The sequence below is a fragment of the Pteropus medius genome, unplaced genomic scaffold (assembly GCF_902729225.1).
Source record: "Pteropus medius unplaced genomic scaffold, Ma_sr-lr_union100, whole genome shotgun sequence".
In the NCBI taxonomy this organism is placed as follows: Eukaryota; Metazoa; Chordata; class Mammalia; order Chiroptera; family Pteropodidae; genus Pteropus; species Pteropus medius.
In genome coordinates, this window is record NW_024342467.1 from 21,768,407 (window position 1) to 21,787,361 (window position 18,955).

General features: G+C 40.3%; 1 pseudogene; it reads right to left on the minus strand.

Annotated features, from left to right (window-relative positions):
- Window positions 1-4,058: 4,058 nt before the first annotated feature.
- LOC120602173 (ornithine decarboxylase-like) lies at window positions 4,059-5,615 on the minus strand (annotated as a pseudogene).
- Window positions 5,616-18,955: the final 13,340 nt, after the last annotated feature.

The window sequence follows — 18,955 nt, forward strand, 5'->3', positions numbered from 1 at the left end:
AAAACAGTGAAATTCAAGAATCTTTAAGAGCGCATTTAATATTCTCATGGAAATTTCCAATTTTGATAGATCAGAACATATGCAAATTTATCAAAGAGGTTCTTAAATATCATATTGATAGTAAAATCAGTAATAACAGTGATATTAACATAATAAGAAGAGCACATTTTAAGAATAGTGTGTGTCATAAGGTCTTTCCATATATTCCAGAAAGTAATGTTACCAAACTGAGACTCCTTTTCTCTATAAAACACAAGCTGTTCATTTTAACATATAATTTAATTTCCATTCTGAGTAAATGAAATTCTTAACCAGGAAATATTGCAATCATTAATCTAGCATAATTAAAAAATGATTTCCTTTAAAAGCTACAGTGTGGATTGATAACACAATTTGAAATTAATTTTTAAAAGAGCATAACAGATATACCAAATCATAGTGGGTTTAATATGGATGGAAAATTGATAGTAAGATATTAGATGTGCATTCATTTGCCATCCCAAAAGCATATTATAGGTCACTGGTATCAGGGAGAAAAATTTAGCTTTACCCAGTCATTGAAAGAAGTGAAGAAATAGGCAAACTGGGCTGTCTCTTTATATCTTTTTATTTGGAGCATCTCCAAACAGAGAGCCGTCAGAGGTGCCATCCTTAAATCTATAGCCAGGAATCTGACACCCTTGCAAACAAAGGAAAGAACATACTTTGCATTAACGGAAAAAAAATAAGTGCCTCACTTAACAAGTAAATAGTGAAGAGGAAATTTTGGCTACATCTCCTCAGAATGTTATAAGGCTCGCTGAATTGATATTTTGTAGTTACGTTTGATTCGGCCATCTAATTGTTTTATTAATCAGAATACGTAAGTACATTACACATCAGTTGTGCTTTTTGGCTATAGCTGGTGTATTAATCTAGCCCTGTGCTGGATAGAAAGATCACTTTATATTGTCAAGACTATTTGTTATAGTACTGTTATTGCTAAATTTTCTTAAAGTAAACCTGAAATGATATCCCTTACTTTTCTTCTCTGTTTTTAATTCAACGAGTGTTCATCAAAATCCTACTCTGATGAGAAGAAAACAATCTCATTCTGTAGACCTGGGATAAACCTATAGAACAATCGTCACCGGCCTCCTATCAATACTGAATGAAGTGCTAAAACAAATTCTACAGTCAATAACAACCAACAAACATTCGAAAGGGAGAAATCAATGAAGGATGGAACAATTAAAGAAAGGGTAATGGAGGAAGGGAGACAGGGTGTGGGGTTATGGCTGGCGTCTGGATAAGCTGAAGGAAATGCGATCATGACTGTGAGAGCACCCACTGAGGGTCCGTTTCTAGCTGGGAGAGTGTGTAGCAGGAGGGAACAGACGTTTGGATAGACAGGAAGAAGCCAGACCGGGGACCGGAAGGAGGAGGTGGAACAATGAGATGCAAAGTCAGGGCATCGTTCTTACCTGCGAAGGAGAAACAGGGATGAGGAAAACAATGTTATTTCAGTTAACCTGCACTTCCACTATCTACTCCTCTAAAGTTAGTTCTCTATAGAACCTTCTAGAAGAGATTGTTGGGATGTTGAGATGTTACCCCTCAGGGCAACTGGGCGGGGCTCCTGGAGGCTGAGCAAGTCTGATCTGACCCTGAGTTTAGTCCAGAGACTCATTCAAATATTAGCATTTCTTGCGTGAGCCATAAGATGGAAAAAGGATGAGAAACACTGTTTTCTATAAGAGCAGAAATAGTGAATCAATATCCCGATTTTGTATTCATGCATTCAAGAAATGTTCCCTTTACAGACATCTGAGGTGAGGGATCCTTATGAACCTGTGGTTCCTGATGACCAAAGCCTTGAAACGCCTCCTCAGTTTCACAGACCTGCAGACAGACTTCTTCCCGACTCTGGGACCCTGACCTCCTTTCTTTAGAACCTTTACTTTAGAAAAATTGTAATTATAAATCCTGTCTCTGCCCCTTTAGAATATAAATTATGTTAAGGCCTCTCGCCCGGTTTACAGCCCAGGGATGTCTTTCTCAAGGACCTGGGAACCGTCTATTAGAAATGTAAATCCTGAAGGAAGATAGAGAACTGCCCTGTTTCTCCATTTGCGGGAGGACAGGAGCCCAGCTTCTGCAGGGGCTTCTTGTTTCAAGTTATTCAATTACATTCCGTCAGAAAGACGGGAGAAAGCTTACTTTTCCTTTGGATAAACTCAGTCGGCATACACAGGTAGACTGTGATCTCCCTCTCACCCAAACCCTTAAACACCTTTTTAGACTTTTGTTTCAGTGGAGTAGAGTTCTCTTCTCCCCTGTGGCGACAGCTTTAAGTAAAGCCTTCCTGGCCCATTTAACATCGTCCAGTAACATTTTGCTTTGGCACTGAATTCCCCTGTTCCACGTCATAAACACTGATTCCTCATTTTCTGTTGATCATGTGTAACGAGGAGGGAAGGTGACGTCATGTAATATATTATTGGATCTGGCTGTTCCTATCATCATTTTAGGGAAAAAAGTTTTACATGCTCTTTTCTTTATTTCTACTTTATCATATAACCATAATTTATTATCTTAAAATAGACTTTTATGAGATAGCACAGTACATACACCATGGTTGACAACAACTATTGTTGGATGTGTATATTCTTATATGTCTATTTGATGCTAATCTCATCCTCAATGTAGTTTATCAATAGCTTCCCTCTGTAGTTTACAAAAATGATTGTTTAAAAAAATATTTCCTTTGGCCCTCACAGGAAACATTTATTACACAGACTCTACCCTTTCACAATTCAGCCAGAACATAAAAAGATGAAATATATGGTTTGACGCTTTGCCTTTTGAATTTACTGTTATTTGTTTTCAAAAGGAATCAATTTGCTATATTTTTGGCATCATATTCATAGATAGCACCTAAATATTCATTTGCAGGGTTCATTTTCCAGCCTGTTCACTCATTTTCTGTAAGACAGAGGTTTTATATCTGTAGTAAGGAAAAACATTTTAATTTGTAGATGAATTTTACATTCCATAATGAGTCAATTACTTGCTGAGCATATGTTTTCTTTAAATGTTACTATATCATTTTAACAAATATACTGTATTAATTTATGAAGAAATGCACAAATCTTCAAAACACCCTACAATGATATCATAATATGCTTCTGAAACGCTGTTTATTCATTTTATTGCTTTATTTATATGAAGCAGCAGTGAAATTTGCAAACCAGCTGTAGCGATAACAGGTGTGCATGCCCCCTGGATATTTGACGGATATATTCCTGCTAAGTGGTAGTCTAATCACCCAAGCTCCATGGAAGACTAAATTTAAATCAGATGTTAATTGCCTCCAGAGTTCAGCTGATCTTTGCATTCAATTATCTCCCACAAAGCCAAATGGAGAAATGCTTTGACTCAGGAAATTGTATATGAAATCCACATCTGCTATAAGAAAAATAAGTTTACAAACTGTGTCCATTTGAAAAGAAAAAACCCTTACTCATTCTCAGATCTAATACTGTCTCGCTATCTGTTCTGTCTTATCTTCATCAAACAATTTCTAAAAAGATTATATCTAGAAAATCTCTAGTTTATAATTCTATCATTACAAGCTTCCTTAAATAAGGAATTGAATTTTTTCATCACTCTGTAGTGGATATCTCCAGCAGAGTCTGTTTTCTACAGAAAATGTCCACACATCTATGTCAACCTACGTAGAGACTTACAGTGAGAATATGTTTTGCTTTGTTTTGTTTTGTTTTAATTTCAAGATTCTTTGTTTTTAAAACAGGCCACAACACTAAGCTTTTGGCCCGTTCTGCCAATGTCCAAGCTACAAACGCTTGCTCAGCAGCTGAGGGGCCCTCTTTAGTAGCATGTCTGAAGAGTGAATAAAAATCCATATAAAACAAATACTCAAATAGTAGCCATAGGAACACAGATAAGTGGGACCCCCATCTCCTTGTCTTCCATATTATTCCATCTGTGCCAACCCAACTTACAAAGACATTTCAACACTAGCAGTGATTAAGTTAAATGCCCCCAAATCCCTTAATTCAAGCTACGCTCGCAGCAACAGCAACCAGAATGGCATCTGTCTTCACACTGGTACCAGCAGAAGCGCAGGCTGCCGGGTGGCGTTTCACCGCACTCTCCCGGGCACGACACGGGCAGGGTGCTGACATCCTGCTCCTCCACTTCGGGTGCGAAGTCCCGGTTCTGAATTCGCTGCATCACTTGCCATGCCGGCCCTGACGTCACACGGTAGATGGTCGGCCCCTGGAACCGACTGACAGCAGCAGCGGCAGCAACGGTGTAAGCACCTGTGTTTTGTCAAAGAGCATCCGGTCGCCCACATGCATCTCAGACAAGCCACAGCGCTCCAGGCCAGCACGTGTTGGTCCCCACGTGCTGGACGAGTAATGCTTCTCATCCGGTGTGGGCCTCTTCTGCAGAGTGGGCTTCGCATGCGCATGATCATAGAGGAGAGGATGCGATTAAATGGTCTGCATACTCCATCATTCACATAATACATAAAGGCTTTTTCGCTCGACTCACCATTATCAGAGCCTGTTTGTTCCTTTAATACGATTTTTTTTTTTTTTTTTTTTGGCAACGATACTGACTGCAAGCATGAACGCTGATGCAACATAATATCTGCTTGGCTCTGCTCCGAGTGTCACTCCTGAGTCTGATGGAAAACACTTGTCCAGTGCTGGGTTGATTACCCTGGCGATCTCTTCAAATATAAGCTTCATATCCTCAGTTCTAGGAAAGCCACCGCCAACCTCAGCTCCCATGTCAAAGACACAGCGGGCACCAGAGATGGCCTGCCTGCGGGCCTCAGGATCAGTACAGCCACTTCCCACATGGAAGCCGACACCAGTGACATCAATATTTAGCTCTCTCACCCATTCCGAAGGAAGCCTGCTGGTGTTGAGTGTGGCATAGATTTAACACTGAGGCGACAGACTGCTTTGGGATCACCAGTGGCAATCCGCAAAACCAACTCTGCCTTGGGACGTGCTCGGGCAAGTCGCCTCAAGTCCCCTCAAGTCCCCTCTTTCTTCAGTCAACTTATGTTGCAACTTTTCCGGCTCCCATTCCTCCTTCCTCCTTGTTAATATAGACATGGCACAGTGGACAAGTTCATGGGTCTGCTCTGCTCTGTCTTTAATCCCTCAGATCCTGGGCCAGCTTATGTAATGTCACCTCTCTGCAAGTGACTTCTGTATCTCCAGTCTTGATGCCTACCAAGTTGAAGTGTCAGTTTCCCAACTGTATGTCGGCTGCACAGGATAGTCTTTCTGGCAATCCGGTGCCATCCAGCACCTCCTTCCCCATCCAATTTCTGCTTCCTTCCTTTTTCTACGTATCTCGTCTTTCACTATTATCTCAATGGGTATTTGAGTTCAAACTTTCAAAGTGGGCTTGAGCTTTCACTCACTTTCTTTTTCTTCCTTAACCCCCCAAAGATCCATCTTTATTTAATCTATTTCAGTTTTCTAATTTCTTTTTGTAATAAAATTTCTAGTCATATTGAGCTTCATACAATTGTTACTCTGTGAGGAATTATAATATACTAAACTTTCAGTTTCAAACATAGTGAGCATCTTAGCTCTGGTAAGCAAGGATTGTGACGTGCCTATACATACTCTGATCATATTGTCTTTTTTTCTTGTATCCAATCTCTTGTTTAATAGGCAATAATAAAATAATACTCTTTAATTGTCTCATTTATACTTTTTATTAAAAATGAAGGGAGGAGGTGTGTTTTTTAAGTTCAAGCTATTAGAATTAGTTACTTACAAAAGACACTGCATAAAAAGTGTTAAATTTCTAGGCAAAACAAAACAAAATCTATACTATTACAAACGTCTATTCTAATGCTAAGGCAAATTAAAAGCCAGGAGCTGCAAATATCCAAAAGAAAGAAAGATCAATCAACCTACTTGTGGAGATAAAATCAATCGATGGAGAAGCAGAAACAGTGCTAAATACACCAAGCAGAAAGCCCCAGTTCACACGCACCGCACAATTCTTTGTGAAAAGAAGAAAATACGATTAGTTGAAAACCGTCCAATTACCAGAAACCTAGCTTGTCCTCTTGTTTTCTATCATGAAATACACGTCTATAAACTTATCTTTTTATTTTATTATTATTATTACTTTTTAAATTCAGGCAGGCACTGAGTAAAAGAAGCTCAGATGTAATTGAAGACTAGAAATACCATGGTGGTTTTTTTAAGTCCCATAACATAAAACAGGCAGACCAATTTAAACTAGGTTTAGAAAATAAAAAGTTGCTGTCGGCCTAGTTTAATCCCAGCAAATTTGATATCAGAACAATAAATCCCTAAAAATGCAGGCTTCCAATGGAACCTTGTTAAATATTTAATCACAGGCACTAGGCCCATAACCATAAGCTATGCTCCTTATTCTTATCTATTTCCATCCTTTTGATGGAAGAGATCAAATGATGAGGAATAATCACTCGTGTGAGCATATGCGTGCTTACCTACTGGTAATATTGCGGCATATAGATTTAGTTGTGTAAGGATGAAATTATAATAATGATGACTTCTGCAACAGAAAGAGAAGACAATCTCTCCCCTCTACATTGGTGAGATGTGTGATATTAGGATAAAGGTGCAGACCTTTTGGGTTGTTTTAGATTCATATTTAAAAAATACAAAAGCTGTCTTGAGCTATCAGAAGGTGTCAATTTAATGCCCAAGCATATATTGCGCCGAAACGGGATTAGCACACACATTAATAAGTTAATTTTTGCTCATCTGACAGAGCTTAGCTTACATGCAATTTCTTTAAGAAAGCTTCTTTGACCTCCAAGAAGAAGTCTGTTCTTCTGACCTATGTTCTGCAGAGACTTGTATTTTTCTTACCCAGCCTGAATCTCAACAATGAAAGCTGTCCAATTAGATTCTAGTCTCCATGAGGGCAGGGACCATGCCTAACCAATTAAATCCTACATCCCACTGGCAAACGTTGCCTTCACATATTAATAAACAGAGGATCTAGGACTGTATTTCCAAATATGAACTTAAATAGCTGAAAAGCCAGACTAAGAATAAAATAAAAAGAGACCTTTCAACACTCACATATCTATGGACAGGAAGAGGCTGAAAAATAAACTACCCAGCTGCAAACACAGGCCATTTCTGTGGAACAGGAAAGCTGAGTTGGCACAATTAAGAGTACAGTGGACAGCCTAATGGTGGCCGTAGATCAGGGAGTAGGACTGGATTCTAATCAAAAAACTGGTGAGAGGAACACTGTCAAATTTTAGGATTACTGAAGATGTGTGTCTGCTATGTGCTTCCCATCTTCCCTCTTTGTAAACTGAAATGTCAGTTATGCTGTCTTATGCCTGACAATTACTGTATGCGGGGTGATTTTAGAGCAGATAACTGGTCTCTTCAGGCCATAAGTCCTCAGATCTAGAAGGATCATACCAAGGAACCCAACCAGGAACTCCATCCACACCTAGACTCGATTTAGATAATGCGATTCTGAATCTTAAGCCTGATTCTCTAATGGGTTGCGATTTTGAGAGAGGTCTTTGGCAGGGCGAGTGTATTCTGAAGAGTGGAGGACTATAAATAATTCATGGCCAAAATCAGTCTATAGAAATTTTAAAACCTGGCCGCAAATTCTTTAGTACTCTTCTTCCCATGGAGAGGTGGGAGTAAGTGCCTCATCCCCTTGAGCTTGTGACTACTTAAACAATAGAATATGATAAAAATTAGGCTATGTCACTGCAGAGGCTAAATCATAAAAGGCCATTCAGTGTCTGCCTTGCCTGCTGTGACATTCAATAAGGTACCATTTAAGATGTCTAACTACTCTGAAGCTGTCATGCTATATGGAAACCCAGCTATATGAAGAAGCCAAGTGGAGACATGCCTGTCAATCATGTCAGTGGGGCCTGTCTTCACATCATCCCAGCTCAATAATAAATGAAGATCAGTGATTCACAAAGTTAGTGCATGGACCTCTCAGGGCAAGTGAGCTTCTTTCAAGGAGTCTGCGAGGTCGAAGTATGTTTAAAACTATTTAATAGTGCTAACACGTTATTTGCCTTTTGCACTGTGTTGGTATTTGAAGTTCTGCAAAAACCACTGATGCCTTAGCACAACCAAGGCAGAGCCTCCACCTTACCCTAACACTCTTTAAATTCTTCGCTACCATGCACTTGCAGTAAAAGAAAAAATAAGGTCATTGTCACTTAAGAATATCCTTGGCGATGCAGGAAAAAATATTAATTTTGTTAAACCAAGATCCTTTAGTACTCATCTTTTTAATATGCTATGTGACAAGAGGTGCATAAATAGGCATAAAGGACATCGCTGCGTACAAAGTCTGCTGCTTGTCTCAAGAAAAAGCACTTGTGCGATTGCGTAGTGGGCTGAACGAGGCGCTTCTTTCACTAAATACCAATTTTTACAGGAAAGAATGACTGAAAAACTATGGTTAATCCTCATTAGACACTTGCAAATTATTTTCTCCAAAAAGAAAGAACTACTTCAAAGAAAAACATGACTATTGATCGTCGACGAAGAATTTTTAGTTTATATCTGCCACTATTAGCTTAATAGCTCCCCAAGATTTTTCTGATGAGATGGGTGATGATTTTAATTAATGTCATTCTTTAATTTTTATGATGAAATATACCAACATTTGCAAGGTCTGCCTAGCTCAATGAAACAATATTTTCCTAATGACCTGTGCACATTATAAAAATTATTCATGAGTAAAAGATCCATTCAAAGTGAAAGATATGTCAATGGATTTTAATGCGAGAGAGAGCAGAATGCTCCCTAATGCAGTTTCGGATTCCACACTGCAACAGAACCTTAAGAAAATACCTCTTGTAAAATTTTGTATTGTACTGAAAGAGAATATTCACATTTATCTGAAGAGGCTATTAAAATGTCCCTCCTTTTCCAACTTTACCTCTGTATAAAATCAGGTTTTCTTCATACACTTCAATCAAAACGAGATATCATAACACGGGGCACAGAAGCAGTTATGAAAAACTGAATGTTTTCTATTAAGTCGGAAATTAAGGGTTTTTGCAAAAAAATGTAAAATGTTACTCTTTTCACTTTTTTGTTTTGGACAATACAGCTTTTTTATTTAAAAAGTTATATATGATATCAATTAAAGAGCTTATCGCAGCTATTTTAAATACATTTAAAATAAATTTCTGTCTTAATTTTTAGTATGGTGAGTAGTGATGTTTATAATCCACATAAACAAAGACCCTTTGAGGCCGGAATAATTTTTAAACATGCGAAAGTGTTCCAAGACCAAAACAAACAAACAAACAAAAAAAACAAAAAAACAAAAAACAAAAAACAAAAAAAACTGCCCCAATGATTCCAGACCTCAGTTGTTCCAGGCCTGCCAGCCACTCGAATGTTCCCAGCTGAGGCCACAGTCGGCACGGAGCAGACACAGGCTATCCTGCTGTGCCCTTTCTGAACTCCTCACCCACACGCATTTCCTAGATTTCACCATGTCCCTCATCCTAAATTTCCTGGATTTACCAAATTGGCTAGATTTGATCTCTGAGGTCGCTCATGAAGTGCTTCCCTGTTTTCAGTTTTCATAACCAGAAATTTAATTCAGGCACTTAGCTTCTCTCTCTCCAAAGATGGCAACAGCCTTCTTAATAATCTGCTTAGCTCCAGCTGCCCCTACAGTCAGGCTAGTACTTTATGGCAGGAGATCTTTTTTTTTTTTTTTCCTTTTAAGGATACATCGGGCATTATTAGCTTCCTGCTGAAAATCCTTCCATAGCTAGTCATCACCTTCAAGATAAAGAGTAAACTCTCAGGGGACCACTAAGGCTCACGTAATCTGACTTCTACCGTCTGGCCTCACTTCCATTATAAACGCTTTTTAAATTTCAATAGTTTGCTACTAACAGTAGCTTCCAGAATAAACCATTATCTCTAAAATCTCTGTGCTCCTGTATTCACCTTTCCCTCTGCTGTATCCTGTTAAACTTTCAAGATCCATGTTACTAACCACCCTTTTTTGGAAGTAGAAGAATGAATTAGGCTTTCTTCCCTGTATATTTATATTACCTCTGTTTATAGCTGCATTTGAACATTTATCAGAATATTTAACGTATGTCGTACTGGCGGCTCACTTAGAAACAGAATTATGTTCCATCTTTGTATTTTTGAAATCCGTTATCTATCCCAGTGTCAAACAAATATCTGTGGAATGAATAAAGGAACTGCTTCCTATACAGCAGACATTTCCTCCAGGATTGGAAAATAATTTAGCCATCTATAGTGAGAATGCTGTATTAAACAAAGATTCTAAATCGAAGAGTTACAAATGGTCTTTAAACAAGTCAATTAAAAAAACAGGTCATTCACAGTCAGAGTAAATGTTACTAATAAGAAGACATCACAGATTCTATTAGTTTTCATCTAAGAATTATACTGTCTTTTTTACTATTTTAATATGTGCTTAATCCGACATTCCAAAGCTGATTAATATCTTTGTCCTGTCAAAGATATAAAAATACATAGTAACAGTTAGCAACTTAATTCTATGCTCAAATATGCTTTTCAGTGCAAAATTTGTGCCTCGAATACTGATACAGCATTTTCGTTGAGCACAGCGCAATTATTCTTTGTGTATTGCCCATTGGAAACCTATCAGCTTCCTTAACAAATTTCGTTTCAATTGGTGACGTGAGAAAAACATTAAATGGAGTAAGGGGAATAAGGAGGGTTTCGACTAGAGAAATAAGATGGTCTCGTTCAAGTTTTAAAATGATCGTTCTGGCCCGCACTCCGAACAGCCTTTAAAGGATACGTACTGAATAGCCTGCGTTTGCACCTCCATATTTATTCCATCCTTCTCCACCCTGCTCTGTGCCCCAGGAGGTCAGCCCTGGAGGTCACCCCCTGTGAATGGTGTCAGCTGACTTCCTTTCTTCCAGTTTCTAGTTGGGTATGACCCGTAGGGGTGCATCAGATACCTCCTGAGTCTAACCCCACATTCTCTTTTTCAGCCACAGCTAAACACTTAACCTGCTCTAGGCTTTGACTCACTTACTTTAATGCCCCTGGACTAAACCTCAAGCACTAGGGAATAGGAGGAGATAGATAAATGCTTTCCCCTGTTAGCCTATGGCTGACATACCCAAAAGTCACTCTGTGTATTCCTGAGAATCAGTTCCAAGGATCAGTTCCCCGGCTGCTTCTGAAAGGCGTCACAGTCAGTAATGCATGCCTGCACTGACTTTCCGTCTTGTCTGATTTCATTCTTTCCTGTTACTCTCTTACGCTCCCTGTGCCACCTACTAAATGATCAACCTGCCTACGAGTGGTCGCTTCAGTCTTTGCTTTTAGGAAACCCAGGCTAAGACACTGGCACTGATAGGACACGTAGAAGTTACAAGGGGGACGAGATCAAGATAGTGATTTCTCTGGCTTCTCTGCCAGGTCACCGGGGGTATACTCCATTCTGTCACTGCAGGGGCAAATACCAAGTGAAAAATAAGAGGCTTAGTGCTTCCCCTCCCTTTTCTTAGAGTTTTTAGTTTAGAAATTTATAATCGTAAATTATTTTTCTGTTCCTGAAATGTATGTAAATCTTTTAAAGAGCTACGTAAGGCACTTGCCAGCTTTCCGACCCAGGCTTGTCTTCCTCAAGGACCTTCAGCAATTTCCGAGAAACAGTCAAGGCAGATGGTGCCCGAGTCCGGGTTTCCATTACAGAGATATGAGAAGTTGATCATTCCTTTGTGTAACGCTGATTAACACAGATGATGACCCTCAAGATCAGGTCCATTTAGGATGAACTTTTGTGACAAATGGTGCTATCGAGTCCTCTTACTTGAGGACTAGTTATTGTTTATTTTGAGAACACGTATGTGAAGTTTGTGTCCATAAACAGGGTGAGATTGATTTCTGATTCTGTATGCGAGTTACATTTCTATTTTAGCTTTGTTAAGTCTGATGTGACTATTAGGCACCCTTGTCAGATGCCAGGTGAGAAGTATGGTATGTGTTCTGAAGAACGGGAGGTCTAACCAACCACAGAATGAATCATTGTTCTGCGAGACAAGAACAGGCCGAGAGCCATTTTTTGACTCTTCGCTTTATGATAAACTCTTAATTCAATAATTCTGAAAATTCTGCCTCCACTTACAGAACATGTACAAGAACCAACTCTTTCTTAATTCGTTCACTCCTATCATCCAAGCAAGCAACATCACCTTCGTCTGTGATTATTAAACTAGCCTTTTTAGTGTTCTGTCTCTGCTCTTGGGAACTTTGGTTGATTCTCAAAACACAGAACAATCTTCTTTTTAAAATGTGGCAAGATAGTGTTATTTTTTTAACCCCTTTTTAAGACATGAGTGATACACAAAAGGCTGCATGTATTTGATAAATACGATCTGATAAGTCTGGAGATAAGTACACATCCATGAAACTGTCACCACAATCTATGCCACCAACATATCCATATCCATCACCTCCAAATGTTTCCTCCTTCCTTCCTTATTTATGACTGTTACTTTTGTGATAAGACCACTTAATATAAGATTTACCCTCTTAGTTTTGAAGTATACGATATAGTATAATACTATGCCTTACAGTAGATCGATAAGACTTATGCATCTTATATGGCTGAAACTTTGTATTCTTCATTAATACCTCCCTATTCCCTCTCCTCCAGCCCCTGGCAACCACCATTCTCTGCTTCTAATCAGACTATTTTAGATTCCTCATATAAGTGGTGTCATGAAGTATTTTCCTTCTACGTCTGGCATATTTACTTAGCATAATGTCTTCGGGGTTTATCCATGCTGTTGCAAATGGCAGGATTTCCTTCTTATTTAAGACTGAACAGAATTGCATGGTATGTATATACCACATTTTTTTTATTCATTAATCCATCAACGGACATTTCGGTTTCTTCCACATCTTGGCCAATATGAACAATGCCGCACTGAGCGTGACAGTACAATTATCACTTTAAGATTGAGATTTAAATTCCTTTGGATATATAAGCTGAGATAGGATTGCTAGATCATATAATAGTTTTATTTTTAATTTTTTAAAGAGCACGTTCCAACGTACATTCCCACCAACAGTGAATAAGGGTTCCTTCCCTTTTCTCCACATCTTCACCAACACTTGTTATCTGTTTTTTGTTTGTTTGTTTGTTTGATTACAATGCCATCCTAAATGGTGTGAGGTGGTATCTCATTGTGGTTGTGATTTGCATTTCCCTGATAATGAGTGATGTTGAGCACCTCTACGTATACCTGTCGGTCATTTGTATGTCTTCTTGAGAGAAATGTCTATTCGATTCTTTTGCCCATGTTTTAATTGTGCTGGTTTTTGTTTATCTATTGAATCGAAGGTGTTTCCTATATATTTTGGCTACTGACTCTTTATCAGACACATGCTTCGCGAGTATTTCCCCCATCCATATACTGCCTTTTCATTTCGTTGATGGTTTCCTTTGCTGTGCAGAGCTTTTTAGTTTGGTGTCATTCCACTTATCTACTTTCACCTTGTTGTCTGTGTTGCTGTCATATCCAGAAAAGTCATCGCTAAGTTTTTCTCTAGGGGTTTTACAGTTTTAAGTCCCTTTTTACAGTTTTAAGTAGCTCTTCCGTTCTTCCGTGCACATAGCCCGTGCACGTGACTCCGCTTTTCACTCAGAGGGAAATCCACGGGGTCCTACGATGTCCCCCATATATGTCGTGATCTGGCTTCCCTTTCTCTCCCCATCCTCTCCCCTGATACTCCCACTCGCTCACTCCGGTCCGACCTCGGCCACCTCCGCATCACTAGCTGAGGGAGACTCACTTCGACCACTCTGTTTTAAATTCCTTCTCCCTGCTTCGGAGCGCCTTTATTATTTTTCATACACTTGTCCTATTCTAAAGTACACTTTCACTGATGATGGTTTTTTTCTTCCCACTAGAATACAAACTTGATGAGGGCAGAATTTTTTCGTCTTTGTTTGCTGATGTTTCGCCAGGACAAAGAACATTGCGTGGCATAAGTAGGTTTTTAATGAGTATATGTTGAATGAATGAATGAATGAATGAATGAATGAGTGGTTTGAAGATTGAGGATTTTTGTTGTTAAATATCCTCTTAATAATTTATACAGTAGCAGTGGCCCTTAACACGAGTGGAATGAGGAATGGTCCGCTTAGGCAGGCTTAAGATCCTCTGTAAGAGACAATTCGCGAATGTGCAATTCAGTGGCAGCGTCAACACCAGGCAACACAGTTAGTTACTGCGTAGACCCAACTCTGCTCTGTGTCACAAACAGTTCCTGAGACGCAGCTGGCAGAGCTTATCTTCCTGAAAATTCAACACCATACCTTTATACGTTTTGCACATCACAACGTCCTTCTTTAAAGAGACTTTCAAGAGGAGGTGCGACCATTTCTATAAAGCAGCTTTCAGATGGTCAGAGTAGAATGCCTGCCCGAAGCCTGTCAAAATTCCTATGTGCTCACAGACTTCTTGTCCAAACTCGATGACAACAGTGCTCATCTGACTTTCCAGATGTCACAGGACATGTGAGTTCTGCACTGTCATATCTGTGCGCTCATCCTGTCGGCCCTCTGGACCAAGGCATCCAGTCCGATCACCTAAGACTTTAAATTTTTATCACAGTAGTTATTTTAAATAACAAAAAAAAAAGATTTTTACTTAAAATTTCTACATGTTTGCACATATGAATATGTTGATTAGATTTAGGGAGAAAACACAGCCATGCTGCTCCAGTCCAGTAGTCTGCCCAGAGAGGAAGCGCATCTCAAGTGGGTTCGCAGGACCAACTCTGCAGCCAGACCCGTTACGTTACCTCCTCATCTCCACCTCATGGTTTGCATCCTCTTCCGAAATTTAACAACTCTCCCCCGCCTCATATTCTCATCATGGACATGTTAGTAGCTATAGTAACTAGCTTCATAAAAATGTTGTTACAATCAAATGAATTAATTAGTGTAAAGAGGTCCGCATGATGTATGGCACATAGAAAGTATGTAATGAGTGTGAGTCAATTATTATTTTGTTGTTGTCGTATTGTCAGGATACCCCTAAAATAAATTTTGTAATTAATATGTTTGACACCTTCTAATACTAAAATTATAGTAAATCAGAAGGATTTAGAAAGTGGAGGAAACAGCCAGGAAGATTGTGGCAAGTACTTCCTGTTCAACTTAGACATAGTTATAAGTTTAAAATGGAAAGAATCCAGGTGACATGATTCTTTGTAATCTCTTCTCTGACCACGTCCAACCTTTGTTTCTTGCCCACTTTTTTTTCAAATGTAATTCCCTTGCTGCAATACATCTTTATCTTGCGTGCGTGGTGACTATTAAATACAACGATTGATTGCTGTTGTGAGTTCTACTAATGAGCTGTAAGAAATTCTCTCTCGTCACTTTTACACAGCTGACTTCATTCACACTGCATAAATGAACACCTAAAAACGAATCAGTGTCAGTTTTTATTAATATGTAGTGGTTTTCAGGTTACGGTTATCACAACCAGAAAACATATTTGTTAGTGAAAAGTGAAGACTGAAAACTGATGCATTTCCGAGAATTGCATTCCAATTGCGCCTTTCGGTGAAGTGAGGATCAGAGATAGCAAAGTGGGAAGAACACCGGGCGAGGCAGCAGACTCGACTTGGAATCTCAGATTCTTCCCGTTAGTGGTTACAGGAACTTGATGCAAGAGTTCATGGCCCTGAGCCTCAGATTTTTTTATCTATAAAATATAGTCTTTTCTCACTAAGTCCAGGCTATCCGGGGCAACACGAAACCCCACTTTCAATCCGGTAAGAAGCAAAATAGGTTGCTGAGCATGGAAATGAGGATGCTAAATTCCCAAATACTTGGGAGTGGGGGGTAGAGGGTCAGGTGAGTACAGAGAGGAGGGATGCATGGCTTGCAAGGTCTCATTACCTGGAAAAGTGAGGTCCCTGGGCCCCTAAGTGGTCTGTGTGTGCACTAGCCACACTAGCCGGCTAGTCCCGACGGCCAGCGTGGTGTCTCTTTGCCGCTCGGCCCCCGCGCACCCCACTTGCCTCTTGTGCTGCTCTGTTCATTTGCCTTATGCCATGCTCGTGGGGAGCACGGGTCATCTCCCTTTGCTGAATTCACTTCCCTTTGCCTTCTACTCATTTGCAGACATCTAAGGACTGGTAAATCCTCCATCTAACTGTCCTGGCTCTGCCTTAGCAGAGCCCCTGACAGACTCACAGGCTCTCAGTTCAGAATCCACATCTCGGGGGAACGGAGGGGAATTCGGAGGCGCCACCGAGGGCCTGGCACGGTGCTGCATCCTCGTGAACTCGTCTGCAGTGCCCTGCTTGGTGGGGAGGCCTCTGCTACGGTCTCCTCCTGGTGTCCCAACCCACTTTGGAACATGGCGAGGGCCCCATTGCTTTCTGTGCTCTCTTCATTTTATTAAACACATATCCAAAGATGGCCCCCAATGAGCTACGTGCTCCTCAGAGTATCCCGCGTGGGCTGGCCAGATGACTCCCTTCCCAGTGAAAACCAAGCCATCGGAGAAATCTGGCCTGGGAGAGAGCCCGCGCTAGCCGTGTTCATTAGTCACGTGGAAAGAAATGCTCAAGCAGCTTCCGCTCTCCGAGCCGCCCTGGACCAGGCACCCGGCAGGTAGCGGAGGCAGTCTTTCATCCTCTAGGCTCAGCCTTTGTCCGGCTGCATCCTCAAGGAGGAACCATCCAGCTGAGAGCAACAGCCCTATAACCCAAGCGGGATAATTTTGACTCATTATTCTAAGCCAACGCGCTTTTGGGGGGTGTGTCCCGCAGCAACAGATGAGCAGAATATATTCTCTAGTTTAAAAGGCAAAAGAGAGAAAATTGTGACACAGGTTTGCTCTTCTCACTTTGACCTCTCTCTCTCTCTCCTCTCCTCTTCTCTCCCTCCCTCTCTCTCTCTCTCCTTTTCATATCTCTGTGGACTATAACAATATGTGTGCGGTTTGGCCGTGGCGGTCCTGATGGTTGACCTAGGGGATTTTTGTCAGCAGGGCGTTTCGGATGATTTTATTTTATGTTTTGACTATTCTTCCTGTCCCATCTAAGCCTTAATAGTTACCGATTTCTCTCTTCTACACCAACAGTCTCTAAACGTTTTCGATCTAGCACTCTACCAAATACAAACCATGTTGAGAATTCACATGCAAACGCCTTGTTAAGAAAATGCACTCAAGGGAGAAAAATGATAGCAGAATCGGGAAGCAGAACAGAGAAGAGGGTGAGGACAAGCGAAAACACAGCTTCTGACAGGCTTGGAGGACAGCGTAAGTCTGATCCTGCGGAGAACCCTGCCGTGTAGATGATGCATCGACAGCGTGTCCTGGTTTAAGGCAGGGAAGCTGATTTTTCATAATCCTGCTTTGGCCCGTCATTGTCAGAGGGATTCTGGGCAGTGGGGCGGTGGGAAGATAAATTCCCAGAACTTTACTCTGTTCTCTTTCTTCTCAGTCTCGGCTAGACCAGATTGGTGGGCAAAGACTTCATCAGAATCTGTACAGTAGACTCACTCTGTGAGCTCAGTCCTTCAGGTCTGGAACTCGATGTAGTAGAGAGAGGAAATAACTTAGCAAATCTTCTCTATAATGTTTGCTTTCAATGCATGTTGGGGGCAGAAAATCTAGTAAATATTTATATTTCCTTAAGTACCCCTTAAGAGTAAAAGCCTGCAATAAAACATGACTTTAGAAGTGCTTTCCAACCTTTCCTGCATAATGGGATCACCCGGGGAACTTTTAAAAATCCTGAAACCTGAATTCCAGTGGCTGTGGTACAACCTGGTTGGGCATCAGGATTTAGTCAAAGCTCTCACGGTGAATCCATTTGTGCAGCCAAGGTGGAGAGCCCCTGATTTAGAGGGCAAACTTAAAATACTGAAATTTAATATGTGCAAAAACAATATTATCACCGTTACAACCTCTGGTTTTACCAAGAAGCGTGTCCCCGTGCTCATTTACTGCTACAGTTACATTTCCTCCCCCCAGATATTCAGTTTGTGGAAAAAGGGTCCTGGTCTCATCAATTTTTCAAAACTTCAGAAGAGGGAAATTACTTAGATGCAAAGTAAAATCCCTTCCCCACCCCACCCTCCACTTACCTCCCTGGTTTCAAGGATAGGGAGCAAGTGGGGCTTTCCCTGACATCCATTGTCCCCCAGCTAGTCTCACTTTAAAGATTAGCGTAATCATCAAATAATGTCACAGACAAAGCGCTAACGGGCCTTACGACTCTTATAATCTGGGGCCATAGCAATGGGTGATTCTTTTGAATTTGCGTGTGTGTGTGTGTAATAGAATTTGCCTATTTAACCACTTTTTAAACGTATACCTCAGTAGCACAGATGACATTCACATGTTAGACACACAGTAATATTATCTATTTTCACAACGCCAAACAAAAACTCTGCAACCATTAAATGAAAACTGCCTCTTTTCCCCTTCCCCAGCCCCTGGTAACCTTTAATCTTCTGTCTCTCTGAAATTGCCCATTCTGGATATTTCATATAAGTGGAATCATACAATGTTTGCTCTTCTGTGGGTTTGTTAGCTCTACACTAGCTGGAATTCTTATTTTTATGGGGTGATACTTTTTTGCTCGCCCGACTGTCCCAAGCCTCATCAGCCCCTTTTGTTTCTGTTCTCAACAAATGCTCCTTTTCCACGTAATTATGAATTTGACACTTCGGAGAATTATGTCAAGTATTATATGCTATAAAATTACACATATGCATGCATGTATAAGGATTCTTCCACAATCTATTTGAAAATATTGCTGTATTATACTACCCGTGATGAGGTGAATTAATTGCAAGTTTTTTGCTTACAATATTAATTAATAAAATAGTACATTATGCT